The sequence below is a fragment of the Anoplopoma fimbria genome, chromosome 13 (genome assembly GCF_027596085.1).
Source record: "Anoplopoma fimbria isolate UVic2021 breed Golden Eagle Sablefish chromosome 13, Afim_UVic_2022, whole genome shotgun sequence".
Lineage (NCBI taxonomy): Eukaryota > Metazoa > Chordata > Actinopteri > Perciformes > Anoplopomatidae > Anoplopoma > Anoplopoma fimbria.
Window position 1 is genome coordinate 12,934,392 of NC_072461.1, and position 26,128 is coordinate 12,960,519.

A 26,128-nucleotide genomic window follows, 5' to 3' on the forward strand; every position below is an offset into this window, starting at 1 on the left:
CGCTACAGTAATTGTTTGTAGGAAGTCTTTCAAAAGAATTTCTTTACTTGCCTTATCCCAAATCCTCTGTAATCCTCCCAAATCCTCTGCTGAGGTTAGTAAAATTCTTGAGTTACCCTTTAGCGGTTGCGGTTGCTTTGTCATTGTTAGCTTCTTTGTCACTGGTATTGGTAGTGGTTCCATGGTGTAATGGTTAGCACTCTGGACTCTGAATCCAGTGATCTGAGTTCAAATCTCAGTGGAACCTGATTTTAAGCAAGAGCAAAGGTCAAACAATGCAAACTCTCACTGAAAGGAGCATGACAGGAAACAGGCCTTAAACCGACAACAGTGCGTTGGCGGTTGCATCTTGCTTCAGGTACAAGTGAGACCGGAAACAACTGAGGCGTCTCTTGATCTTCTCCTGAGTGAGTATTGACAGGGAGTTCAATGGTTTCGACTTTAATGATGGTTTTACAACTTGAATTCTGTCTTGTAATCACCATAAAAAAGAGGTTTCACTGCGATTTGTACTCAGGTTCCTGCGGTTAGAGTCGAGTGTTCTTCATCAAGAGGCCAGTTTACTCCATCAGAAGTGCTTGTTGGAAGGTCGACCAGCTTTGGAAACCCCATCAACCCACAGCTTTCCAACATCGGATTGGGGTTGTGTACAACCATTTCTCTTTTAAAATAACACAAGGGGCTGTGTTTGTGGGTCAACGACAATTCATTCTGACTCAAGACGCTGGTGGCGGAACAGATGAATGCATTTAAAGGCTTCTGGATGCCAAAACAAAGCACAACAGTTTAGAGAACTCACAGACCGGATTTTACAACTCTGGAAACTAATCATTGCAACAACTACTTTTTGTTAGGTCAAATCCTACAATCCCGATGTAAACATTAGAAATATGGCCTTAATGTGACAAAGTAATATACTAGGAATGTGCACTTGAATGCATGAAAGGCATTGCCTGAAGGGAAGACGCTTCATTGAGGCCAAAGTTGAGATATGATATATCATGGCATAGTATACAAAGAATGAACTATCTCATGACCCATGTAATGTAGTATCTCATGATATTTATGGAAATTTCCACTAAACTTAGGTTTTATTCAGTCAGGATGGCCGAGCGGTCCAAGGCGCTGCGTTCAGGTCGCAGTCTCCACTGGAGGCGTGGGTTCGAATCCCACTTCTGACAGCAGCTGTTTTTTGCTGGTACCGTTGCCTGTAACATGATATTGGGAAAATAAAGTCAGCAATGCCTTGTATGTTAGGGAGCAGGCATTTGATAAAATACTGAACTACTATTGCAACAGCAGCATTTGTTAGCCCCTACATTATCAACCAGTGTAATCTTACCATGTGCCTGTATACAATTGGCATATACGTATGTCGCTCCAGTAATTGTTTGTAGGAAGTCTTTCAAAAGAATTTCTTTAGTTGCCTTTTCTCAAATCCTCTGTGATCCTCCCAGATCCTCTGCTGAGGTTAGTAAAATTCTTGAGTTACCCTTTAGCGGTTGCTTTGTCATTATTAGCTTCTTTGTCACTTGCATTTGTAGTGGTTCCATGGTGTAATGGTTAGCACTCTGGACTCTGAATCCAGTGATCTGAGTTCAAATCTCAGTGGAACCTGATTTTAAGCAAGAGCAAAGGTCAAACAATGCAAACTCTCACTGAAAGGAGCATGACAGGAAACAGGCCTTAAACCGACAACAGTGCGTTGGCGGTTGCATCTTGCTTCAGGTACAAGTGAGACCGGAAACAACTGAGGCGTCTCTTGATCTTCTCCTGAGTGAGTATTGACAGGGAGTTCAATGGTTTCGACTTTAATGATGGATTTACACCTTGAATTCTGTCTTGTAATCACCACAAAAAAGAGGTTTCACTGCGATTTGTACTCAGGTTCCTGCGGTTAGAGTCGAGTGTTCTTCATCAAGAGGCCAGTTTACTCCATCAGACGTGCTTGTTGGAAGGTCGACCAGCTTTGGAAACCCCATCAACCCACAGCTTTCCAACATCGGATTGGGGTTGTGTACAACCATTTCTCTTTTAAAATAACACAAGGGGCTGTGTTGGTGGGTCAACGACAATTCATTCTGACTCAGACGCCAAGGTGGCGGAACAGATGAATGCATTTAAAGGCTTCTGGATGCCAAAACAAAGCACAACAGTTTAGAGAACTCACACACCGGATTTTACAACTCTGGAAACTAATCATTGCAACAACTACTTTTTGTTTGGTCAAATCCTACAATCCCGATGTAAACATTAGAAATATGGCCTTAATGTGACAAAGTAATCTACTAGGCATGTGCACTTGAATGCATGGCAAAGGCATTGCCTGAAGGGAAGACGCTGCATTGCGGCCAAAGTTGAGATATGATATATCATGGCATAGTATACAAAGAATGAACTATCTCATGACCCATTTAATGTAGTACCTCATGATATTTATGGAAATTTCCACTAAACTTAGGTTTTATTCAGTCAGGATGGCCGAGCGGTCCAAGGCGCTGCGTTTAGGTCGCAGTCTCCACTGGAGGCGTGGGTTCGAATCCCACTTCTGACAGCAGCTGTTTTTACTGGTACCGTTGCCTGTAACATGATATTGGGAAAATAAAGTCAGCAATGCTTTGTTGTTAGGGAGCAGGCATTTGATAAAATACTGAACTACTATTGCAACAGCAGCATTTGTTAGCCCCTACATTATCAACCAGTGTAATCTTACCATGTGCCTGTATACAATTGGCATATACGTATGTCGCTACAGTAATTGTTTGTAGGAAGTCTTTCAAAAGAATTTCTTTAGTTGCCTTTTCCCAAATCCTCTGTGATCCTCCCAAATCCTCTGCTGAGGTTAGTAAAATTCTTTGAGTTACCCTTCAGCGGTTGCTTTGTCATTGATTAGCTTCTTTGTCACTGGCATTTGTAGTGGTTCCATGGTGTAATGGTTAGCACTCTGGACTCTGAATCCAGTGATCTGAGTTCAAATCTCAGTGGAACCTGATTTTAAGCAAGCAAGAGCAAAGGTCAAACAATGCAAACTCTCACTGAAAGGATAGCATGACAGGAAACAGGCCTTAAACCGACAACAGTGCGTTGGCGGTTGCATCTTGCTTCAGGTACAAGTGAGACCGGAAACAACTAAGGAGTCTCTTGATCTTCTCCTGAGTGAGTATTGACAGGGAGTTCAATGGTTTCGACTTTAATGATGGATTTACACCTTGAATTCTGTCTTGTAATCACCACAAAAAAGAGGTTTCACTGCGATTTGTACTCAGGTTCCTGCGGTTAGAGTTGAGTGTTCTTCATCAAGAGGCCAGTTTACTCCATCAGAAGTGCTTTTTGGAAGGGTCGACCAGCTTTGGAAACCCCATCAACCCACAGCTTTCCAACATCGGATTGGGGTTGTGTACAACCATTTCTCTTTTAAAATAACACAAGGGGCTGTGTTGGTGGGTCAACGACAATTCATTCTGAGTCAAGACGCCAAGGTGGCGGAACAGATGAATGCATTTAAAGGCTTTTGGTTGCCAAAAAAAAAGCACAACAGTTTAGAGAACTCACAGACCGGATTTTACAACTCTGGAAACTAATCATTGCAACAACTACTTTTTGTTAGGTCAAATCCTACAATCCCGATGTAAACATTAGAAATATGGCCTTAATGTGACAAAGTAATCTACTAGGCATGTGCACTTGAATGCATGGCAAAGGCATTGCCTGAAGGGAAGATGCTGCATTGCGGCCAAAGTTGAGATATGATATATCATGGCATAGTATACAAAGAATGAACTATCTCATGACCCATGTAATGTAGTACCTCATGATATTTATGGAAATTTCCACTAAACTTAGGTTTTATTCAGTCAGGATGGCCGAGCGGTCCAAGGCGCTGCGTTTAGGTCGCAGTCTCCACTGGAGGCGTGGGTTCGAATCCCACTTCTGACAGCAGCTGTTTTTACTGGTACCGTTGCCTGTAACATGATATTGGGAAAATAAAGTCAACAATGCTTTGTATGTTAGGGAGCAGGCATTTGATAAAATACTGAACTACTATTGCAACAGCAGCATTTGTTAGCCCCTACATTATCAACCAGTGTAATCTTACCATGTGCCTGTATACAATTGGCATACACGTTTGTCGCTACAGTAATTGTTTTTAGGAAGTCTTTCAAAATAATTTCTTTTGTTGCCTTTTGCCAAATCCTCTGTGATCCTCCAAAATCCACTGCTGAGGTTAGTAGTAAAGCGGTTGCTTTGTCATTGTTAGCTTCTTTGTCACTGGTACCGTTGTATGCCTTCTTGCCCTATTTACACAGATGACATTGTTGTTGCCTTTGAAACCCTTTCGAACTGGTTTTCCCAATGTGTAGTGGTTCCATGGTGTAATGGTTAGCACTCTGGACTCTGAATCCAGTGATCTGAGTTCAAATCTCAGTGGAACCTGATTTTAAGCAAGAGCAAAGGTCAAACAATGCAAACTCTCACTGAAAGGAGCATGACAGGAAACAGGCCTTAAACTGAAAACAGTGCGTTGGCGCCAGCATCTTGCTTCAGGTACAAGTGAGACCGGAAACAAGGGGGGTCTCTTGATCTTCTCCTGAGTGAGTATTGACAGGGAGTTCAATGGTTTCGACTTTAATGATGGATTTACACCTTGAATTCTGTCTTGTAATCACCACAAAAAAGAGGTTTCACTGCGATTTGTACTCAGGTTCCTGCGGTTAGAGTTGAGTGTTCTTCATCAAGAGGCCAGTTTACTCCATCAGAAGTGCTTGTTGGAAGGTCGACCAGCTTTGGAAACCCCATCAACCCACAGCTTTCCAACATCGGATTGGGGTTGTGTACAACCATTTCTCTTTTAAAATAACACAAGGGGCTGTGTTTGTGGGTCAACGACAATTCATTCTGACTCAAGACGCTGGTGGCGGAACAGATGAATGCATTTAAAGGCTTCTGGATGCCAAAACAAAGCACAACAGTTTAGAGAACTCACAGACCGGATTTTACAACTCTGGAAACTAATCATTGCAACAACTACTTTTTGTTTGGTCAAATCCTACAATCCCGATGTAAACATTAGAAATATGGCCTTAATGTGACAAAGTAATCTACTAGGCATGTGCACTTGAATGCATGGCAAAGGCATTGCCTGAAGGGAAGATGCTGCATTGCGGCCAAAGTTGAGATATGATATATCATGGCATAGTATACAAAGAATGAACTATCTCATGACCCATTTAATGTAGTACCTCATGATATTTATGAAAGTTTTCATTAAATGTAGGTTTTATTCAGTCAGGATGGCCGAGCGGTCCAAGGCGCTGCGTTAAGGTCGCAGTCTCCACTGGAGGCGTGGGTTCGAATCCCACTTCTGACAGCTACTATTTTTCCCTGGAAACGTTGCCTGTAACATGATATTGGGAAAATAAAGTCAACAATGCTTTGTTAGTTAGGGAGCAGGCATTCCAAATACTGAAGTACTATTGCAACAGCAGCATTTGTTAGCCCCTACATTATCAACCAGTGTAATCTTACCATGTGCCTGTATACAATTGGCATATACGTATGTCGCTACAGTAATTGTTTGTAGGAAGTCTTTCAAAAGAATTTCTTTAGTTGCCTTTTCCCAAATCCTCTGTGATCCTCCCAAATCCTCTGCTGAGGTTAGTAAAATTCTGAGTTACCCTTTAGCGGTTGCTTCGTCATTGTTAGCTTCTTTGTTTACCGTTCATGCCTTTATTATTGCCTACACAGATGACATACATTTGTCATATATGAAACTTTAGCGAACCTATGTAGTTTTCCCAATGTGTAGTGGTTCCATGGTGTAATGGTTAGCACTCTGGACTCTGAATCCAGTGATCTGAGTTCAAATCTCAGTGGAACCTGATTTTAAGCCAGAGCAAAGGTCAAACAATGCAAACCATCACTGAAAGGGTAATCACAGGAAACAGGCCTTGAACGAAAACAGTGCGTTGGCGCCAGCATCTTGCTTCAGGTACAAGTGAGACCGGAAACAAGGGGGGTCTCTTGATCTTCTCCTGAGTGAGTATTGACAGAGAGTTCAATGGCTTCGACTTTGATGATGGATTTACACTTTGAATTCTGTCTTGTAATCACCATAAAAAAGAGGTTTCACTGCGATTTGTACTCAGGTTCCTGCGGTTAGAGTTGAGTGTTCTTCATCAAGAGGCCAGTTTACTCTATCAGAAGTGCTTTTTGGAAGTTCGACCAGCTTTGGAAACCCCATCAACCCACAGCTTTCCAAACCCCATCAACCCACAGCTTTCCAACATCGGATTGGGGTTGTGTACAACCATTTCTCTTTTAAAATAACACAAGGGGCTGTGTTGGTGGGTCAACGACAATTCATTCTGACTAAAGACGCCAAGGTGGCCAAACAGATGAATGCATTTAAAGGCTTTTGGTTGCCAAAAAAAAAGCACAACAGTTTAGAGAACTCACACACCGGATTTTACAACTCTGGAAACTAATCATTGCAACAACTACTTTTTGTTAGGTCAAATCCTACAATCCCGATGTAAACATTAGAAATATGGCCTTAATGTGACAAAGTAATCTACTAGGCATGTGCACTTGCATGCATGGCAAAGGCATTGCCTGAAGGGAAGACGCTGCATTGCGGCCAAAGTTGAGATATGATATATCATGGCATAGTATACAAAGAATGAACTATCTCATGACCCATGTAATGTAGTACCTCATGATATTTATGGAAATGTCCACTCAACTTAGGTTATATTCAGTCAGGATGGCCGAGCTGTCCAAGGCGCTGCGTTCAGGTCGCAGTCTCCACTGGAGGCGTGGGTTCGAATCCCACTTCTGACAGCAGCTGTTTTTCCCTGGTACCGTTGCCTGTAACATGATATTGGGAAAATAAAGTCAACAATGCTTTGTTAGTTAGGGAGCAGGCATTCCAAATACTGAAGTACTATTGCAACAGCAGCATTTGTTAGCCCCTACATTATCAACCAGTGTAATCTTACCATGTGCCTGTATACAATTGGCATATACGTATGTCGCTACAGTAATTGTTTTTAGGAAGTCTTTCAAAATAATTTCTTTTGTTGCCTTTTGCCAAATCCTCTGTGATCCTCCCAAATCCACTGCTGAGGTTAGTAAAATTCTTGAGTTACCCTTTAGCGGTTGCTTTGTCATTGTTGCTTTGTTGTCATGCCTTTATTATTGCCTACACAGATGACATACATTTGTCATATATGAAACCCTTTAGCGAACCTATGTAGTTTTCCCAATGTGTAGTGGTTCCATGGTGTAATGGTTAGCACTCTGGACTCTGAATCCAGTGATCTGAGTTCAAATCTCAGTGGAACCTGATTTTAAGCAAGAGCAAAGGTCAAACAATGCAAACCATCACTGAAAGGATAATGACAGGAAACAGGCCTTGAACTGAAAACAGTGCGTTGGCGGTTGCATCTTGCTTCAGGTACAAGTGAGACCGGAAACAACTGAGGCGTCTCTTGATCTTCTCCTGAGTGAGTATTGACAGGGAGTTCAATGGTTTCGACTTTAATGATGGATTTACACCTTGAATTCTGTCTTGTAATCACCATAAAAAAGAGGTTTCACTGCGATTTGTACTCAGGTTCCTGCGGTTAGAGTCGAGTGTTCTTCATCAAGAGGCCAGTTTACTCCATCAGAAGTGCTTGTTGGAAGGTCGACCAGCTTTGGAAACCCCATCAACCCACAGCTTTCCAACATCGGATTGGGGTTGTGTACAACCATTTCTCTTTTAAAATAACACAAGGGGCTGTGTTGGTGGGTCAACGACAATTCATTCTGACTCAAGACGCCAAGGTGGCGGAACAGATGAATGCATTTAAAGGCTTTTGGTTGCCAAAAAAAGCACAACAGTTTAGAGAACTCACAGACCGGATTTTACAACTCTGGAAACTAATCATTGCAAACAACTACTTTTTGTTTGGTCAAATCCTACAATCCCGATGTAAACATTAGAAATATGGCCTTAATGTGACAAAGTAATCTACTAGGCATGTGCACTTGCATGCATGGCAAAGGCATTGCCTGAAGGGAGGATGCTGCATTGCGGCAAAAGATGAGATATGATATATCATGGCATAGTATACAAAGATTGAACTATCTCATGATCCATTTAATGTAGTACCTCATGATATTTATGAAATTTTCATTAAATGTAGGTTTTATTCAGTCAGGATGGCCGAGCGGTCCAAGGCGCTGCGTTAAGGTCGCAGTCTCCACTGGAGGCGTGGGTTCGAATCCCACTTCTGACAGCCACTGTTTTTCCCTGGAAACGGTGCCTGTAACATGATATTGGGAAAATAAAGTCAACAATGCTTTGTTAGTTAGGGAGCAGGCATTCCAAATACTGAACTACTATTGCAACAGCAGCATTTGTTAGCCCCTACATTATCAACCAGTGTAATCTTACCACGGCCTGTATACAATTGGCATATACGTATGTCGCTACAGTAATTGTTTGTAGGAAGTCTTTCAAAAGAATTTCTTTAGTTGCCTTTTCCCAAATCCTCTGTGATCCTCCCAAATCCTCTGCTGAGGTTAGTAAAATTCTGAGTAACCCTTTAGCGGTTGCTTTGTCATTGTTAGCTTCTTTGTCACTGGTACCGTTGTATGCCTTCTATGCCCTATTGCCTACACAGATGACATACATGTTGTTGCCATATATGAAACCCTTTAGCGAACCTATGTAGTTTTCCCAATGTGTAGTGGTTCCATGGTGTAATGGTTAGCACTCTGGACTCTGAATCCAGTGATCTGAGTTCAAATCTCAGTGGAACCTGATTTTAAGCCAGAGCAAAGGTCAAACAATGCCAACCATCACTGAAAGGATAATCACAGGAAACAGGCCTTGAACTGAAAACAGTGCGTTGGCGGTTGCATCTTGCTTTAGGTACAAGTGAGACGGAAACAACTGGGGGGTCTCTTGATCTTCTCCTGAGTGAGTATTGACAGGGAGTTCAATGGTTTCCACTTTGATGATGGATTTACACTTTGAATTCTGTCTTGTAATCACCATAAAAAAGAGGTTTCACTGCGATTTGTACTCAGGTTCCTGCGGTTAGAGTCGAGTGTTCTTCATCAAGAGGCCAGTTTACTCCATCAGAAGTGCTTGTTGGAAGGTCGACCAGCTTTGGAAACCCCATCAACCCACAGCTTTCCAACATCGGATTGGGGTTGTGTACAACCATTTCTCTTTTAAAATAACACAAGGGGCTGTGTTGGTGGGTCAACGACAATTCATTCTGACTCAAGACGCCAAGGTGGCGGAACAGATGAATGCATTTAAAGGCTTTTGGTTGCCAAAAAAAGCACAACAGTTTAGAGAACTCACAGACCGGATTTTACAACTCTGGAAACTAATCATTGCAACAACTCCTTTTTGTTTGGTCAAATCCTACAATCCCGATGTAAACATTAGAAATATGGCCTTAATGTGACAAAGTAATCTACTTGGCATGTGCACTTGCATGCATGGCAAAGGCATTGCCTGAAGGGAGGATGCTGCATTGCGGCAAAAGATGAGATATGATATATCATGGCATAGTATACAAAGATTGAACTATCTCATGATCCATTTAATGTAGTACCTCATGATATTTATGAAAGTTTTCATTAAATGTAGGTTTTATTCAGTCAGGATGGCCGAGCGGTCCAAGGCGCTGCGTTAAGGTCGCAGTCTCCACTGGAGGCGTGGGTTCGAATCCCACTTCTGACAGCCACTGTTTTTCCCTGGAAACGGTGCCTGTAACATGATATTGGGAAAATAAAGTCAACAATGCTTTGTTAGTTAGGGAGCAGGCATTCCAAATACTGAACTACTAGTGCAACAGCAGCATTTGTTAGCCCCTACGTTATCAACCAGTGTAATCTGACCACGTGCCTGTATACAATTGGCATATACGTATGTCGCTACAGTAATTGTTTGTAGGAAGTCTTTCAAAAGAATTTCTTTAGTTGCCTTTTCCCAAATCCTCTGTGATCCTCCCAAATCCTCTGCTGAGGTTAGTAAAATTCTGAGTAACCCTTTAGCGGTTGCTTTGTCATTGTTAGCTTCTTTGTCACTGGTACCGTTGTATGCCTTCTATGCCCTATTGCCTACACAGATGACATACATGTTGTTGCCATATATGAAACCCTTTAGCGAACCTATGTAGTTTTCCCAATGTGTAGTGGTTCCATGGTGTAATGGTTAGCACTCTGGACTCTGAATCCAGTGATCTGAGTTCAAATCTCAGTGGAACCTGATTTTAAGCCAGAGCAAAGGTCAAACAATGCCAACCATCACTGAAAGGATAATCACAGGAAACAGGCCTTGAACTGAAAACAGTGCGTTGGCGGTTGCATCTTGCTTTAGGTACAAGTGAGACCGGAAACAACTGGGGAGTCTCTTGATCTTCTCCTGAGTGAGTATTGACAGGGAGTTCAATGGTTTCCACTTTGATGATGGATTTACACTTTGAATTCTGTCTTGTAATCACCATAAAAAAGAGGTTTCACTGCGATTTGTACTCAGGTTCCTGCGGTTAGAGTCGAGTGTTCTTCATCAAGAGGCCAGTTTACTCCATCAGAAGTGCTTGTTGGAAGGTCGACCAGCTTTGGAAACCCCATCAACCCACATCTTTCCAAACCCCATCAACCCACAGCTTTCCAACATCGGATTGGGGTTGTGTACAACCATTTCTCTTTTAAAATAACACAAGGGGCTGTGTTGGTGGGTCAACGACAATTCATTCTGACTCAAGACGCCAAGGTGGCGGAACAGATGAATGCATTTAAAGGCTTTTGGTTGCCAAAAAAAGCACAACAGTTTAGAGAACTCACAGACCGGATTTTACAACTCTGGAAACTAATCATTGCAACAACTCCTTTTTGTTTGGTCAAATCCTCCTACAATCCCGATGTAAACATTAGAAATATGGCCTTAATGTGACAAAGTAATCTACTTGGCATGTGCACTTGCATGCATGGCAAAGGCATTGCCTGAAGGGAGGATGCTGCATTGTGGCAAAAGATGAGATATGATATATCATGGCATAGTATACAAAGATTGAACTATCTCATGATCCATTTAATGTAGTACCTCATGATATTTATGAAAGTTTTCATTAAACGTTGGTTTTATTCAGTCAGGATGGCCGAGCGGTCCAAGGCGCTGCGTTAAGGTCGCAGTCTCCACTGGAGGCGTGGGTTCGAATCCCACTTCTGACAGCCACTGTTTTTCCCTGGAAACGGTGCCTGTAACATGATATTGGGAAAATAAAGTCAACAATGCTTTGTTAGTTAGGGAGCAGGCATTCCAAATACTGAACTACTAGTGCAACAGCAGCATTTGTTAGCCCCTACGTTATCAACCAGTGTAATCTGACCACGTGCCTGTATACAATTGGCATATACGTATGTCGCTACAGTAATTGTTTGTAGGAAGTCTTTCAAAAGAATTTCTTTAGTTGCCTTTTCCCAAATCCTCTGTGATCCTCCCAAATCCTCTGCTGAGGTTAGTAAAATTCTGAGTAACCCTTTAGCGGTTGCTTTGTCATTGTTAGCTTCTTTGTCACTGGTACCGTTGTATGCCTTCTATGCCCTATTGCCTACACAGATGACATACATGTTGTTGCCATATATGAAACCCTTTAGCGAACCTATGTAGTTTTCCCAATGTGTAGTGGTTCCATGGTGTAATGGTTAGCACTCTGGACTCTGAATCCAGTGATCTGAGTTCAAATCTCAGTGGAACCTGATTTTAAGCCAGAGCAAAGGTCAAACAATGCCAACCATCACTGAAAGGATAATCACAGGAAACAGGCCTTGAACTGAAAACAGTGCGTTGGCGGTTGCATCTTGCTTTAGGTACAAGTGAGACCGGAAACAACTGGGGCGTCTCTGATCTTCTCCTGAGTGAGTATTGACAGGGAGTTCAATGGTTTCCACTTTGATGATGGATTTACACTTTGAATTCTGTCTTGTAATCACCATAAAAAAGAGGTTTCACTGCGATTTGTACTCAGGTTCCTGCGGTTAGAGTCGAGTGTTCTTCATCAAGAGGCCAGTTTACTCCATCAGAAGTGCTTGTTGGAAGGTCGACCAGCTTTGGAAACCCCATCAACCCACAGCTTTCCAACATCGGATTGGGGTTGTGTACAACCATTTCTCTTTTAAAATAACACAAGGGGCTGTGTTGGTGGGTCAACGACAATTCATTCTGACTCAAGACGCCAAGGTGGCGGAACAGATGAATGCATTTAAAGGCTTTTGGTTGCCAAAGAAAAGCACAACAGTTTAGAGAACTCACAGACCGGATTTTACAACTCTGGAAACTAATCATTGCAACAACTCCTTTTTGTTTGGTCAAATCCTACAATCCCGATGTAAACATTAGAAATGGCCTTAATGTGACAAAGTAATCTACTTGGCATGTGCACTTGCATGCATGGCAAAGGCATTGCCTGAAGGGAGGATGCTGCATTGCGGCAAAAGATGAGATATGATATATCATGGCATAGTATACAAAGATTGAACTATCTCATGATCCATTTAATGTAGTACCTCATGATATTTATGAAAGTTTTCATTAAATGTAGGTTTTATTCAGTCAGGATGGCCGAGCGGTCCAAGGCGCTGCGTTAAGGTCGCAGTCTCCACTGGAGGCGTGGGTTCGAATCCCACTTCTGACAGCCACTGTTTTTCCCTGGAAACGGTGCCTGTAACATGATATTGGGAAAATAAAGTCAACAATGCTTTGTTAGTTAGGGAGCAGGCATTCCAAATACTGAACTACTAGTGCAACAGCAGCATTTGTTAGCCCCTACGTTATCAACCAGTGTAATCTGACCACGTGCCTGTATACAATTGGCATATACGTATGTCGCTACAGTAATTGTTGTAGGAAGTCTTTCAAAAGAATTTCTTTAGTTGCCTTTTCCCAAATCCTCTGTGATCCTCCCAAATCCTCTGCTGAGGTTAGTAAAATTCTGAGTAACCCTTTAGCGGTTGCTTTGTCATTGTTAGCTTCTTTGTCACTGGTACCGTTGTATGCCTTCTATGCCCTATTGCCTACACAGATGACATACATGTTGTTGCCATATATGAAACCCTTTAGCGAACCTATGTAGTTTTCCCAATGTGTAGTGGTTCCATGGTGTAATGGTTAGCACTCTGGACTCTGAATCCAGTGATCTGAGTTCAAATCTCAGTGGAACCTGATTTTAAGCCAGAGCAAAGGTCAAACAATGCCAACCATCACTGAAAGGATAATCACAGGAAACAGGCCTTGAACTGAAAACAGTGCGTTGGCGGTTGCATCTTGCTTTAGGTACAAGTGAGACGGGAAACAACTGGGGCGTCTCTTGATCTTCTCCTGAGTGAGTATTGACAGGGAGTTCAATGGTTTCCACTTTGATGATGGATTTACACTTTGAATTCTGTCTTGTAATCACCATAAAAAAGAGGTTTCACTGCGATTTGTACTCAGGTTCCTGCGGTTAGAGTCGAGTGTTCTTCATCAAGAGGCCAGTTTACTCCATCAGAAGTGCTTGTTGGAAGGTCGACCAGCTTTGGAAACCCCATCAACCCACAGCTTTCCAACATCGGATTGGGGTTGTGTACAACCATTTCTCTTTTAAAATAACACAAGGGGCTGTGTTGGTGGGTCAACGACAATTCATTCTGACTCAAGACGCCAAGGTGGCGGAACAGATGAATGCATTTAAAGGCTTTTGGTTGCCAAAAAAAGCACAACAGTTTAGAGAACTCACAGACCGGATTTTACAACTCTGGAAACTAATCATTGCAACAACTCCTTTTTGTTTGGTCAAATCCTACAATCCCGATGTAAACATTAGAAATATGGCCTTAATGACAAAGTAATCTACTTGGCATGTGCACTTGCATGCATGGCAAAGGCATTGCCTGAAGGGAGGATGCTGCATTGCGGCAAAAGATGAGATATGATATATCATGGCATAGTATACAAAGATTGAACTATCTCATGATCCATTTAATGTAGTACCTCATGATATTTATGAAAGTTTTCATTAAACCTAGGTTTTATTCAGTCAGGATGGCCGAGCGGTCCAAGGCGCTGCGTTAAGGTCGCAGTCTCCACTGGAGGCGTGGGTTCGAATCCCACTTCTGACAGCCACTGTTTTTCCCTGGAAACGGTGCCTGTAACATGATATTGGGAAAATAAAGTCAACAATGCTTTGTTAGTTAGGGAGCAGGCATTCCAAATACTGAACTACTAGTGCAACAGCAGCATTTGTTAGCCCCTACGTTATCAACCAGTGTAATCTGACCACGTGCCTGTATACAATTGGCATATACGTATGTCGCTACAGTAATTGTTTGTAGGAAGTCTTTCAAAAGAATTTCTTTAGTTGCCTTTTCCCAAATCCTCTGTGATCCTCCCAAATCCTCTGCTGAGGTTAGTAAAATTCTGAGTAACCCTTTAGCGGTTGCTTTGTCATTGTTAGCTTCTTTGTCACTGGTACCGTTGTATGCCTTCTATGCCCTATTGCCTACACAGATGACATACATGTTGTTGCCATATATGAAACCCTTTAGCGAACCTATGTAGTTTTCCCAATGTGTAGTGGTTCCATGGTGTAATGGTTAGCACTCTGGACTCTGAATCCAGTGATCTGAGTTCAAATCTCAGTGGAACCTGATTTTAAGCCAGAGCAAAGGTCAAACAATGCCAACCATCACTGAAAGGATAATCACAGGAAACAGGCCTTGAACTGAAAACAGTGCGTTGGCGGTTGCATCTTGCTTTAGGTACAAGTGAGACCGGAAACAACTGGGGCGTCTCTTGATCTTCTCCTGAGTGAGTATTGACAGGGAGTTCAATGGTTCCACTTTGATGATGGATTTACACTTTGAATTCTGTCTTGTAATCACCATAAAAAAGAGGTTTCACTGCGATTTGTACTCAGGTTCCTGCGGTTAGAGTCGAGTGTTCTTCATCAAGAGGCCAGTTTACTCCATCAGAAGTGCTTGTTGGAAGGTCGACCAGCTTTGGAAACCCCATCAACCCACAGCTTTCCAACATCGGATTGGGGTTGTGTACAACCATTTCTCTTTTAAAATAACACAAGGGGCTGTGTTGGTGGGTCAACGACAATTCATTCTGACTCAAGACGCCAAGGTGGCGGAACAGATGAATGCATTTAAAGGCTTTTGGTTGCCAAAAAAAGCACAACAGTTTAGAGAACTCACAGACCGGATTTTACAACTCTGGAAACTAATCATTGCAACAACTCCTTTTTGTTTGGTCAAATCCTACAATCCCGATGTAAACATTAGAAATATGGCCTTAATGTGACAAAGTAATCTACTAGGCATGTGCACTTGTATGCATGGCAAAGGCATTGCCTGAAGGGAGGATGCTACATTGCGGCAAAAGATGAGATATGATATATCATGGCATAGTATACAAAGATTGAACTATCTCATGATCCATTTAATGTAGTACCTCATGATATTTATGAAAGTTTTCATTAAACGTAGGTTTTATTCAGTCAGGATGGCCGAGCGGTCCAAGGCGCTGCGTTAAGGTCGCAGTCTCCACTGGAGGCGTGGGTTCGAATCCCACTTCTGACAGCCACTGTTTTTCCCTGGAAACGGTGCCTGTAACATGATATTGGGAAAATAAAGTCAACAATGCTTTGTTAGTTAGGGAGCAGGCATTCCAAATACTGAACTACTAGTGCAACAGCAGCATTTGTTAGCCCCTACGTTATCAACCAGTGTAATCTGACCACGTGCCTGTATACAATTGGCATATACGTATGTCGCTACAGTAATTGTTTGTAGGAAGTCTTTCAAAAGAATTTCTTTAGTTGCCTTTCCCCAAATCCTCTGTGATCCTCCCAAATCCTCTGCTGAGGTTAGTAAAATTCTGAGTAACCCTTTAGCGGTTGCTTTGTCATTGTTAGCTTCTTTGTCACTGGTACCGTTGTATGCCTTCTATGCCCTATTGCCTACACAGATGACATACATGTTGTTGCCATATATGAAACCCTTTAGCGAACCTATGTAGTTTTCCCAATGTGTAGTGGTTCCATGGTGTAATGGTTAGCACTCTGGACTCTGAATCCAGTGATCTGAGTTCAAATCTCAGTGGAACCTGATTTTAAGCCAGAGCAAAGGTCAAACAATGCCAACCATCACTGAAAGGATAATCACAGGAAACAGGCCTTGAACTGAAAACAGTGCGTTGGCGGTTGCATCTTGCTTTAGGTACAAGTGAGACCGGAAACAACTGGGGCATCTCTTGATCTTCTCCTGAGTGAGTATTGACAGGGAGTTCAATGGTTTCCACTTTGATGATGGATTTACACTTTGAATTCTGTCTTGTAATCACCATAAAAAAGAGGTTTCACTGCGATTTGTACTCAGGTTCCTGCGGTTAGAGTCGAGTGTTCTTCATCAAGAGGCCAGTTTACTCCATCAGAAGTGCTTGTTGGAAGGTCGACCAGCTTTGGAAACCCCATCAACCCACATCTTTCCAAACCCCATCAACCCACAGCTTTCCAACATCGGATTGGGGTTGTGTACAACCATTTCTCTTTTAAAATAACACAAGGGGCTGTGTTGGTGGGTCAACGACAATTCATTCTGACTCAAGACGCCAAGGTGGCGGAACAGATGAATGCATTTAAAGGCTTTTGGTTGCCAAAAAAAGCACAACAGTTTAGAGAACTCACAGACCGGATTTTACAACTCTGGAAACTAATCATTGCAACAACTCCTTTTTGTTTGGTCAAATCCTACAATCCCGATGTAAACATTAGAAATATGGCCTTAATGTGACAAAGTAATCTACTAGGCATGTGCACTTGTATGCATGGCAAAGGCATTGCCTGAAGGGAGGATGCTACATTGCGGCAAAAGATGAGATATGATATATCATGGCATAGTATACAAAGATTGAACTATCTCATGATCCATTTAATGTAGTACCTCATGATATTTATGAAAGTTTTCATTAAATTAGGTTTTATTCAGTCAGGATGGCCGAGCGGTCCAAGGCGCTGCGTTAAGGTCGCAGTCTCCACTGGAGGCGTGGGTTCGAATCCCACTTCTGACAGCCACTGTTTTTCCCTGGAAACGGTGCCTGTAACATGATATTGGGAAAATAAAGTCAACAATGCTTTGTTAGTTAGGGAGCAGGCATTCCAAATACTGAACTACTAGTGCAACAGCAGCATTTGTTAGCCCCTACGTTATCAACCAGTGTAATCTGACCACGTGCCTGTATACAATTGGCATATACGTATGTCGCTACAGTAATTGTTTGTAGGAAGTCTTTCAAAAGAATTTCTTTAGTTGCCTTTTCCCAAATCTCTGTGATCCTCCCAAATCCTCTGCTGAGGTTAGTAAAATTCTGAGTAACCCTTTAGCGGTTGCTTTGTCATTGTTAGCTTCTTTGTCACTGGTACCGTTGTATGCCTTCTATGCCCTATTGCCTACACAGATGACATACATGTTGTTGCCATATATGAAACCCTTTAGCGAACCTATGTAGTTTTCCCAATGTGTAGTGGTTCCATGGTGTAATGGTTAGCACTCTGGACTCTGAATCCAGTGATCTGAGTTCAAATCTCAGTGGAACCTGATTTTAAGCCAGAGCAAAGGTCAAACAATGCCAACCATCACTGAAAGGATAATCACAGGAAACAGGCCTTGAACTGAAAACAGTGCGTTGGCGGTTGCATCTTGCTTTAGGTACAAGTGAGACCGGAAACAACTGGGGCATCTCTTGATCTTCTCCTGAGTGAGTATTGACAGGGAGTTCAATGGTTTCCACTTTGATGATGGATTTACACTTTGAATTCTGTCTGTAATCACCATAAAAAAGAGGTTTCACTGCGATTTGTACTCAGGTTCCTGCGGTTAGAGTCGAGTGTTCTTCATCAAGAGGCCAGTTTACTCCATCAGAAGTGCTTGTTGGAAGGTCGACCAGCTTTGGAAACCCCATCAACCCACAGCTTTCCAACATCGGATTGGGGTTGTGTACAACCATTTCTCTTTTAAAATAACACAAGGGGCTGTGTTGGTGGGTCAACGACAATTCATTCTGACTCAAGACGCCAAGGTGGCGGAACAGATGAATGCATTTAAAGGCTTTTGGTTGCCAAAAAAAGCACAACAGTTTAGAGAACTCACAGACCGGATTTTACAACTCTGGAAACTAATCATTGCAACAACTCCTTTTTGTTTGGTCAAATCCTACAATCCCGATGTAAACATTAGAAATATGGCCTTAATGTGACAAAGTAATCTACTAGGCATGTGCACTTGCATGCATGGCAAAGGCATTGCCTGAAGGGAGGATGCTGCATTGCGGCAAAAGATGAGATATGATATATCATGGCATAGTATACAAAGATTGAACTATCTCATGATCCATTTAATGTAGTACCTCATGATATTTATGAAAGTTTTCATTAAACCTAGGTTTTATTCAGTCAGGATGGCCGAGCGGTCCAAGGCGCTGCGTTAAGGTCGCAGTCTCCACTGGAGGCGTGGGTTCGAATCCCACTTCTGACAGCCACTGTTTTTCCCTGGAAACGGTGCCTGTAACATGATATTGGGAAAATAAAGTCAACAATGCTTTGTTAGTTAGGGAGCAGGCATTCCAAATACTGAAGTACTATTGCAACAGCAGCATTTGTTAGCCCCTACATTATCAACCAGTGTAATCTTACCATGGCCTGTATACAATTGGCATATACGTATGTCGCTACAGTAATTGTTTGTAGGAAGTCTTTCAAAAGAATTTCTTTAGTTGCCTTTTCCCAAATCCTCTGTGATCCTCCCAAATCCTCTGCTGAGGTTAGTAAAATTCTGAGTAACCCTTTAGCGGTTGCTTTGTCATTGTTAGCTTCTTTGTCACTGGTACCGTTGTATGCCTTCTATGCCCTATTTACACAGCTGACATACATGTTGTTGCCATATATGAAACCCTTTAGCGAACCTATGTAGTTTTCCTAACGTGCAGTGGTTCCATGGTGTAATGGTTAGCACTCTGGACTCTGAATCCAGTGATCTGAGTTCAAATCTCAGTGGAACCTGATTTTAAGCAAGAGCAAAGGTCAAACAATGCCAACCATCACTGAAAGGATAATCACAGGAAACAGGCCTTAAACTGAAAACAGTGCGTTGGCGCCAGCATCTTGCTTCAGGTACAAGTGAGACCGGAAACAAGGGGGGTCTCTTGATCTTCTCCTGAGTGAGTATTGACAGGGAGTTCAATGGTTTCCACTTTGATGATGGATTTACACTTTGAATTCTGTCTTGTAATCACCATAAAAAAGAGGTTTCACTGCGATTTGTACTCAGGTTCCTGCGGTTAGAGTCGAGTGTTCTTCATCAAGAGGCCAGTTTACTCCATCAGAAGTGCTTTTTGGAAGGGTCGACCAGCTTTGGAAACCCCATCAACCCACAGCTTTCCAACATCGGATTGGGGTTGTGTGCAACCATTTCTCTTTTAAAATAACACAAGGGGCTGTGTTGGTGGGTCAACGACAATTCATTCTGACTCAAGACGCCAAGGTGGCCAAACAGATGAATGCATTTAAAGGCTTTTGGTTGCCAAAAAAAGCACAACAGTTTAGATAACTCACAGACCGGATTTTACAACTCTGGAAACTAATCATTGCAACAACTACTTTTGTTTGGTCAAATCCCAATTGCATGCATGACTTCCGGTCCGAAGTGTTGTCTCGCGGCAGAGCGCTTGAGCTGCCGTGCCCCGCTATGAGCGTGCGCTACTCCCGTTGGCCTGCGTTGGTAAGTGTCCTCTTGGTCTGCACAATCTGATTAAATATTAGCGCTAACAATGTTTCGGTTGTAGGTACCGCATGTAGCTGTAGGCTCCTCCCCCTGTTATCGTCAGTGTGCCGCCAATCGAGTCAACAGGTATAGTGTGTTTTAATTCAGCATTGGGCCCATACGGTCATTTTAATAATAAACATTTTTACCAATTTTATACATTCTGTTTTTAGATGAGGGACGGCTACTGAGCAACCTGAACGGCTGAACCCTGCTGCTTTGTTTTGTATTTCGTCTGCGGTTTCAATTACAGCGCCGTCCGCTGTTGTGTTTACAGCTTTGTTTGCTGTCCTTGTTTATAGCGCTGTTTGTTGCCCGTTACCTACAGCGTTGCAACAGATTTGGCGTTGTGTTACCACGGCCGGAAACCGTTACAGCCATTTTCACTGCCATAAGTGTGCCGCCTTGGCCATTGGGTTTGTTTTGCTTTGAATATAGTTTGTTTATTTGCTTTCTTTTCTGTTTTTGGGCAAAGGATATTTTGTTTGGATTGATTGTTTGCCCCGTTTTGGTTTCGCATTAGTTTTGTTTCATTGTGTTTGATTCTTGTCTGTTTTACTTTGCAGAGGTCTGTGGTGGAGGCGGTGTCCCTTTTCTTCCTGTGTGCTGTGCTTCCCTGGGATTTATGTTTGTGTGTGTGTGATTATCACTTACCCGGGTGATTTATATTATTTGGACCCTTCCCTTCGCTAGCCCCCCCATTCACATCAGCCTCTGCCTTAACAGTTTATTGTGTGCTTATTCCATTGTATTAAGTAAATAAAATATATATTGTTAAAACTGTGAGCCACGTCTCCTGCCATTAGAGTCAACTTACTTGCGTGTCTTAAATTAAATCTTTGGGTGAAAGTCCCAAGGTGGCGTTGTTTGCAACCTCCTGAACACGGGCTGTGCTTGGTGTGGTCCCTAACGTCACCTCGCCGCCGTGCTCCCCGCGCTCGCCTTGCCACACTTGGCGTTGTTGACAGGATACACTCTAATTAGGCAGAGACGTGTGTTCGTTGGTTTTTTTATTTTTTGTTCTAATATTGTGTTCTTTTTGTAGGCATATTGAGCAGCGAAAAAAAAAAAAAAAAAAAAGACAAAGCAGCAGTGTTCCCAGCGGATCTCCGTGCCGTTTCGGGTGAGGTTCCTCGCTATAGGCCTAGTTTCTAGTGTAGTGTTTTATCTGGGGAGTAGTGTCAGTTGAGTCATGACTGAAGAGTTGCAGGAACTCAAAGCCTTGATTGCCCAGTTAAAGGCTGACAATGAGCAGCTGCGGCAGGAGCAGGCTGGCCCTAGTGCATCATCTGCTGCTTCTGAGCCATCTACTGCTCCCTCCACTTCTAGTGTCCCTGTATCAGAGAGACTAGTCTTTATACCCCGAGATAGGAAGTGTCCCATCTTTAGGGGGAGGACAGGTATAGGGCTGAGTGAGTGGATAGAAGAGGCAAAAGCATGTATGAGGGCGCGGCATTTATCCTTCTCTGACCGTGCATTTTTTCTCTTCGACCACCTAGAGGGTGAGGCTAAGGAGGAAATTAAGCATCGCTCTTCTGCAGACCGAGAGGACCCTGGTAAAATACTTTCCATCTTGCAGGAATTATACGGGTGCACTGAGTCTTATGTCGCTCTGCAGGAAGCATTCTTCTCCAGGAAGCAGCAGGAGGGAGAGACTCTTCAGGAGTTCTCCCTCGCTTTGATGGGTCTCGTGGCTAAGGTGAGACAGCGTGCGCCTACCGGTATGTTAAATACCGAGGCACTTCTGAGAGACCAGTTTGTTGAGCATGTTTTAGGGGGTTCCCTGCGTCGTCAGTTGAAGCAGTTTGTGCGTAACTGGCCTGACTGCACCTTGCTAGAGGTCAGAGCCGAGGCAATCCAGTGGGAGCGTGAAGGTTCACCTGCTCGGATGAGGGCCCGCAGTCATTCACTCCCCTTAGTCTCTGGTGTTCAGTATGGCGTTCAGGGTGGCCGTTATGGCCCTGTCCCTTCACCCCCAGTGTCTGAGGTGAGTGAGATGAGGGAGATGCTAAAGCGGCAGCAAGAGCAGCTGAATCAACTCACCGAAAGCATTGCACGCTTGCAGGACTCCAACTGGCGCAGCCGTCCATCTCGTTCAGACCCTGTAATATGCCGGCGTTGTAAGCAGCCTGGCCATTATGCGAGAGAGTGTGACGGCGTGCGCGCTCCTCACTCTCAATCTTTTGCACAACCTCCACCTAATCCGGGTAGACAGTCTTGCCCCGCTTCGATGTCGGGAAACTAGAGCCCCCTGAACTGCAGAGCCACAGTTTGGGTGAGGCGGCTATGGGCTCACAAGCTGGTTTTAGTGTTTTAAATGTTCCTAAGCTGATCTCGTCTTGTCCTCATGTCGATGTGAGCATGGGTGGAGTGATGGTTCCGTGTCTAGTGGATACGGGGTCTATGGTGTCCTGTGTGTCGGAGAGCTTTTTCCATCAGTATTTTGAGCTTTGGGGTCAGGAGCGCCTCCAGTCATGCCACTGGTTGCAGCTTCGAGCTGCTAATGGTTTAGCTATACCATACATTGGCTACTTGGAGCTTGAGGTACAACTTTGTGGAAAGTTGATGCCCAATTGTGGAGTGTTGGTTGTAAAGGACCCTCCTGGCGGTACGCCTGCTCAAGTGCCTGGTGTTCTGGGTATGAATGTGATTCGCAAATGCTACCAAGAGCTCTTTGGACAGTATGGTGAGGGTTGTTCTCTCAGTCCTGTGTATCTGGGACTCCATCCCCTGTTGTGCAGGCACTGCAGCAGTGTCGACATGTGGATGCTCAGACCCCTCCGGATAGTTCAGGAAGGGCAAAGGTCAGAGGTAAGGGGGCTTGGCGTATTCCTGGTGGGGTCATGAAGATCGTGGCAGCCACATGTGCTGAGAAGTATCTTGGTTCCACAGTGTTGTTTGAGCCCCCGGCCTCTGGGTTGCCTGCTGGTTTGCTTGCTTCCCCTGCCCTGGTTCAAGTGATCAGGGGAACGGCATACATACCCGTCATCAATGTAGGCTCGACCGACGTTGTGTTGTATGCTCGCACTGTCGTTGGCACACTCGATGCAGTAAATGTCGTGAGCCTTCCTCCAGGTGTCAGTGAGGTGCCATCCTGTGTAGCCATGTTGTCATCTCAGACAGTTGCCCCTACTGTACAGCAGCAGGCAGAGGATGTAGACCTGTCCTCGTTGTCTGCAGAGGAACAGCTCCAGGTGAGGTCTCTACTGAGACAGTATGCCCCTGTTTTCTCAGCCCATGATGGAGATCTGGGCTGTACCAGGCTGATCTCCCATGACATCCCGGTGGTTGATGATGCCCCTGTAAGGCAGCGCTACAGGCGTATACCACCATCGGAATACGAGGTCGTGAAAGAACACATTAATCAGCTGCTCTCATCCCAGGTAATCAGGGAAAGTAGTAGTCCCTATGCGTCCCCAATTGTGTTGGTGAGGAAAAAGGATGGCACTCTGCGTATGTGTGTTGACTACAGGCAACTCAATAGCAAGACTAGGAAGGATGCCTTTCCTCTGCCTCGCATTGAGGAGTCACTTGATGCGCTTTCAGGTGCCCGCTGGTTTACCACCCTAGACTTAACCAGTGGCTACAATCAAGTGCCAGTTACTGAGGCAGACAAGCCAAAAACTGCCTTTTGCACCCCGTTTGGTTTGTTTGAATGGAACCGCATGCCCTTTGGTCTTTGTAATGCTCCTGGCACATTTCAGAGGCTCATGCAGCGTATTTTTGGAGACAAACAATGCGAGTCATTATTGTTGTATCTTGATGACATCGTTGTGTTTTCATCGACTGTGGAACAACATCTGGAGCGGTTGCGGGTTGTGCTGGACCGACTCAAAAATGAGGGCCTAAAGGCAAAGCTCAGTAAATGCTCTTTCTTCCAGAAGGAGGTGCATTATTTGGGCCATGTAATATCTAGAGACGGTGTCTCCACGGAGCCCAGCAAGGTTGAGGCAGTCGCTAATTGGCCAATGCCTAAGACTGTCTCTGAGCTGCGGTCTTTTCTTGGCTTTGCCAGCTACTATCGGCGGTTTGTAGAGGGTTTTGCCAAGTTGGCAGCCCCTCTGCATAAGGCTGTGGCAGAGTTTGGGAGCACAAAGACGGGTAAGAAGTCCAAACATGGTGTCATCGAGCAGTGGACTGACGAGTGTGAACAAGGTTTTAAAGCGTTGAAGGCAAGGCTCACTACTGCACCAGTATTGGCCTATGCAGATTTTACCCTCCCTTTTATCCTGGAGGTGGATGCGAGCCATGGTGGCTTGGGGGCAGTGCTCTCACAGGAACAAGCAGGAAAGGTGCGGCCGATAGCTTATGCTAGCCGCGGCTTGAGACCAACAGAAAGGAACATGACCAATTATAGTTCCATGAAACTTGAGTTCCTGGCCCTTAAGTGGGCCATGACTGAAAAGTTTCGAGAGTACTTGTTGGGTCATAAGTGTATTGTCTATACAGACAATAACCCTTTGAGTCATTTAACTTCTGCTAAACTGTCTGCAGCTGAGCAGCGATGGGCAGCCCAGCTGGCGTCCTTCGACTTCGACATCAAGTATCGGTCAGGGAGGAGTAACCAGAATGCCGACGCGCTGTCTCGCCAATGCCCACCTGGTCCTCAGGATATTGAGGCTATGCTCCCTGGTACTGCCATGCCCAAGCCTCTGCAACAAGCCCTGGCACTGAGAGAGGATGAGGTAATCCAAGCTACCATTGTAGCCCTGCCACAGCACACCACCCCTGAGATCTGTACCCTTCAGCAGGCTGACCCGGTGATTTTAGAGTTGATGCCGTTTTTGAGAGAAAGCAGCGTCCTAGCCACGAGGAGCGGGCACAACTGTCACAGTCTGCACTGATTCTGCTCCGTCAGTGGGATCGCCTGGTCGAGAGGGACGGGGTCCTGTACCGCCAGGTGTTCCGCTCAGATGGTGCGGAGCCCACTTTTCAGTTGTTGTTGCCCGAGGCTCTCACCAGCGAGGTTTTAAACCAGGTCCATCAGGAGCATGGTCATCAGGGAGTGGAGCGCACTTTGGCGCTGCTGCGGTCCCGGTGCTATTGGCCAGGCATGTCCTCTGATGTGGCTCAATGGTGTCAGGCATGTGAGAGGTGTCAAGTCGCCAAAGATGTCCACCCAACAGCTTGCAGCTATATGGGCCATCTGTTGGCATCGCGTCCTAATGAAATCGTTGCCATCGACTACACTACCCTTGAGCCTGCACAGAATGGTGTCGAAAATGTCTTGGTAATGACAGATGTTTTTAGTAAATACACCATAGCTATTCCTACTCGGGATCAGCGTGCAACCACAGTGGCCAAGGTCCTTGTATCAGAATGGTTTTATAAATTTGGTGTCCCGTCTCGGTTACATTCCGACCAGGGCCGTAACTTTGAGAGCTCGCTCATACAGCAACTTTGCAGCTTGTATGGTATTGCGAAATCGCGCACCACACCCTACCATCCTGAGGGGAATGGTCAGTGTGAACGGTTCAACAGGACACTCCACAATCTGTTGCGTACACTGCCTGTCTCCCGAAAGAGGGACTGGACTTCATGTTTGCCTCAGGTCCTTTATTTCTATAATACCACTCCCCATCAGGCTACCGGAGAGTGTCCGTTTTTCCTGATGTTTGGCCAGGAACCTCGACTGCCACTCGACTTTTTATTGGGTAGAGTTGAGAACCCAGTTAATGGTTCTGTCCATGAATGGGTCCAGGAACACCAGGCTCGACTACAGGTGGCATTCGAAGGTGCAAGGGAGCGCTTGCAACACGCTGCAGGCCGCCGAAAGCGAGCCCATGACCAGCATGTCAAAGAGCTATTGCTCAGGGAAGGGCAGTTGGTATTTCTGCGTGATTTTAATGCACGAGGGCCTCACAAGATTCGGGATCGGTGGAGCTCCATGAAGTACAGAGTGTTGAGAGCACCTGCAGAAGGTGGCTCTGTATATACCATCGTGCCAGTGGACAACCCGACCAAGATCAGGCAAGTCCACCGCAAAATGCTGAAAGCTGCGGTTGGAGTGGACCCACCTGGATGTGCTCCCCCTCATGACCCACCACCTGTGGAGGAACCAGTTGCTGAGAATGATGACTCATTTGAGTACGATCTGCTGGTCCTCAGGCCACAGCCCCCAGTGGCCTCTGCAGTCAGGCATGACACCAGCTCCACTGCTGTGACCCAGGCCCGCCCCCAAAGGCCAGTTCTTCCATCTGACCCCGACCCCCAAGTCGGCGTCCCTTTGTCGGCACCACGTACTGGAGCACGGAACTTGGACGCT

At 44.5% G+C, this 26,128-nt stretch overlaps 27 non-coding genes across 27 annotated transcripts; all 27 read left to right on the forward strand.

Annotated features, from left to right (window-relative positions):
- The first annotated feature begins 175 nt into the window (after positions 1 to 175).
- On the forward strand, positions 176 to 247 carry trnaq-cug (transfer RNA glutamine (anticodon CUG)). The gene has a single exon. It is a non-coding gene; the product is annotated as a tRNA-Gln (tRNA).
- Positions 248 to 1,098: 851 nt separating this feature from the next.
- On the forward strand, positions 1,099 to 1,181 carry trnal-cag (transfer RNA leucine (anticodon CAG)). Its single transcript has one exon. It is a non-coding gene; the product is annotated as a tRNA-Leu (tRNA).
- A 364-nt stretch (positions 1,182 to 1,545) lies between these two features.
- On the forward strand, positions 1,546 to 1,617 carry trnaq-cug (transfer RNA glutamine (anticodon CUG)). The gene has a single exon. It is a non-coding gene; the product is annotated as a tRNA-Gln (tRNA).
- Positions 1,618 to 2,471: 854 nt separating this feature from the next.
- On the forward strand, positions 2,472 to 2,554 carry trnal-uag (transfer RNA leucine (anticodon UAG)). The gene has a single exon. It is a non-coding gene; the product is annotated as a tRNA-Leu (tRNA).
- Positions 2,555 to 2,918: 364 nt separating this feature from the next.
- trnaq-cug (transfer RNA glutamine (anticodon CUG)) lies at positions 2,919 to 2,990 on the forward strand. Its single transcript has one exon. It is a non-coding gene; the product is annotated as a tRNA-Gln (tRNA).
- Positions 2,991 to 3,853: 863 nt separating this feature from the next.
- On the forward strand, positions 3,854 to 3,936 carry trnal-uag (transfer RNA leucine (anticodon UAG)). Its single transcript has one exon. It is a non-coding gene; the product is annotated as a tRNA-Leu (tRNA).
- A 426-nt stretch (positions 3,937 to 4,362) lies between these two features.
- Positions 4,363 to 4,434, forward strand: trnaq-cug (transfer RNA glutamine (anticodon CUG)). The gene has a single exon. It is a non-coding gene; the product is annotated as a tRNA-Gln (tRNA).
- An 851-nt stretch (positions 4,435 to 5,285) lies between these two features.
- Positions 5,286 to 5,368, forward strand: trnal-aag (transfer RNA leucine (anticodon AAG)). Its single transcript has one exon. It is a non-coding gene; the product is annotated as a tRNA-Leu (tRNA).
- Positions 5,369 to 5,807: 439 nt separating this feature from the next.
- On the forward strand, positions 5,808 to 5,879 carry trnaq-cug (transfer RNA glutamine (anticodon CUG)). Its single transcript has one exon. It is a non-coding gene; the product is annotated as a tRNA-Gln (tRNA).
- An 878-nt stretch (positions 5,880 to 6,757) lies between these two features.
- trnal-cag (transfer RNA leucine (anticodon CAG)) lies at positions 6,758 to 6,840 on the forward strand. Its single transcript has one exon. It is a non-coding gene; the product is annotated as a tRNA-Leu (tRNA).
- A 433-nt stretch (positions 6,841 to 7,273) lies between these two features.
- On the forward strand, positions 7,274 to 7,345 carry trnaq-cug (transfer RNA glutamine (anticodon CUG)). The gene has a single exon. It is a non-coding gene; the product is annotated as a tRNA-Gln (tRNA).
- Positions 7,346 to 8,199: 854 nt separating this feature from the next.
- trnal-aag (transfer RNA leucine (anticodon AAG)) lies at positions 8,200 to 8,282 on the forward strand. The gene has a single exon. It is a non-coding gene; the product is annotated as a tRNA-Leu (tRNA).
- Positions 8,283 to 8,737: 455 nt separating this feature from the next.
- trnaq-cug (transfer RNA glutamine (anticodon CUG)) lies at positions 8,738 to 8,809 on the forward strand. The gene has a single exon. It is a non-coding gene; the product is annotated as a tRNA-Gln (tRNA).
- Positions 8,810 to 9,662: 853 nt separating this feature from the next.
- On the forward strand, positions 9,663 to 9,745 carry trnal-aag (transfer RNA leucine (anticodon AAG)). Its single transcript has one exon. It is a non-coding gene; the product is annotated as a tRNA-Leu (tRNA).
- A 456-nt stretch (positions 9,746 to 10,201) lies between these two features.
- Positions 10,202 to 10,273, forward strand: trnaq-cug (transfer RNA glutamine (anticodon CUG)). The gene has a single exon. It is a non-coding gene; the product is annotated as a tRNA-Gln (tRNA).
- Positions 10,274 to 11,155: 882 nt separating this feature from the next.
- Positions 11,156 to 11,238, forward strand: trnal-aag (transfer RNA leucine (anticodon AAG)). Its single transcript has one exon. It is a non-coding gene; the product is annotated as a tRNA-Leu (tRNA).
- A 456-nt stretch (positions 11,239 to 11,694) lies between these two features.
- Positions 11,695 to 11,766, forward strand: trnaq-cug (transfer RNA glutamine (anticodon CUG)). Its single transcript has one exon. It is a non-coding gene; the product is annotated as a tRNA-Gln (tRNA).
- An 852-nt stretch (positions 11,767 to 12,618) lies between these two features.
- trnal-aag (transfer RNA leucine (anticodon AAG)) lies at positions 12,619 to 12,701 on the forward strand. The gene has a single exon. It is a non-coding gene; the product is annotated as a tRNA-Leu (tRNA).
- A 455-nt stretch (positions 12,702 to 13,156) lies between these two features.
- On the forward strand, positions 13,157 to 13,228 carry trnaq-cug (transfer RNA glutamine (anticodon CUG)). Its single transcript has one exon. It is a non-coding gene; the product is annotated as a tRNA-Gln (tRNA).
- An 852-nt stretch (positions 13,229 to 14,080) lies between these two features.
- Positions 14,081 to 14,163, forward strand: trnal-aag (transfer RNA leucine (anticodon AAG)). The gene has a single exon. It is a non-coding gene; the product is annotated as a tRNA-Leu (tRNA).
- Positions 14,164 to 14,619: 456 nt separating this feature from the next.
- On the forward strand, positions 14,620 to 14,691 carry trnaq-cug (transfer RNA glutamine (anticodon CUG)). The gene has a single exon. It is a non-coding gene; the product is annotated as a tRNA-Gln (tRNA).
- An 853-nt stretch (positions 14,692 to 15,544) lies between these two features.
- Positions 15,545 to 15,627, forward strand: trnal-aag (transfer RNA leucine (anticodon AAG)). The gene has a single exon. It is a non-coding gene; the product is annotated as a tRNA-Leu (tRNA).
- Positions 15,628 to 16,083: 456 nt separating this feature from the next.
- trnaq-cug (transfer RNA glutamine (anticodon CUG)) lies at positions 16,084 to 16,155 on the forward strand. The gene has a single exon. It is a non-coding gene; the product is annotated as a tRNA-Gln (tRNA).
- An 878-nt stretch (positions 16,156 to 17,033) lies between these two features.
- Positions 17,034 to 17,116, forward strand: trnal-aag (transfer RNA leucine (anticodon AAG)). Its single transcript has one exon. It is a non-coding gene; the product is annotated as a tRNA-Leu (tRNA).
- Positions 17,117 to 17,571: 455 nt separating this feature from the next.
- trnaq-cug (transfer RNA glutamine (anticodon CUG)) lies at positions 17,572 to 17,643 on the forward strand. Its single transcript has one exon. It is a non-coding gene; the product is annotated as a tRNA-Gln (tRNA).
- An 853-nt stretch (positions 17,644 to 18,496) lies between these two features.
- trnal-aag (transfer RNA leucine (anticodon AAG)) lies at positions 18,497 to 18,579 on the forward strand. Its single transcript has one exon. It is a non-coding gene; the product is annotated as a tRNA-Leu (tRNA).
- A 452-nt stretch (positions 18,580 to 19,031) lies between these two features.
- On the forward strand, positions 19,032 to 19,103 carry trnaq-cug (transfer RNA glutamine (anticodon CUG)). Its single transcript has one exon. It is a non-coding gene; the product is annotated as a tRNA-Gln (tRNA).
- Positions 19,104 to 26,128: the final 7,025 nt, after the last annotated feature.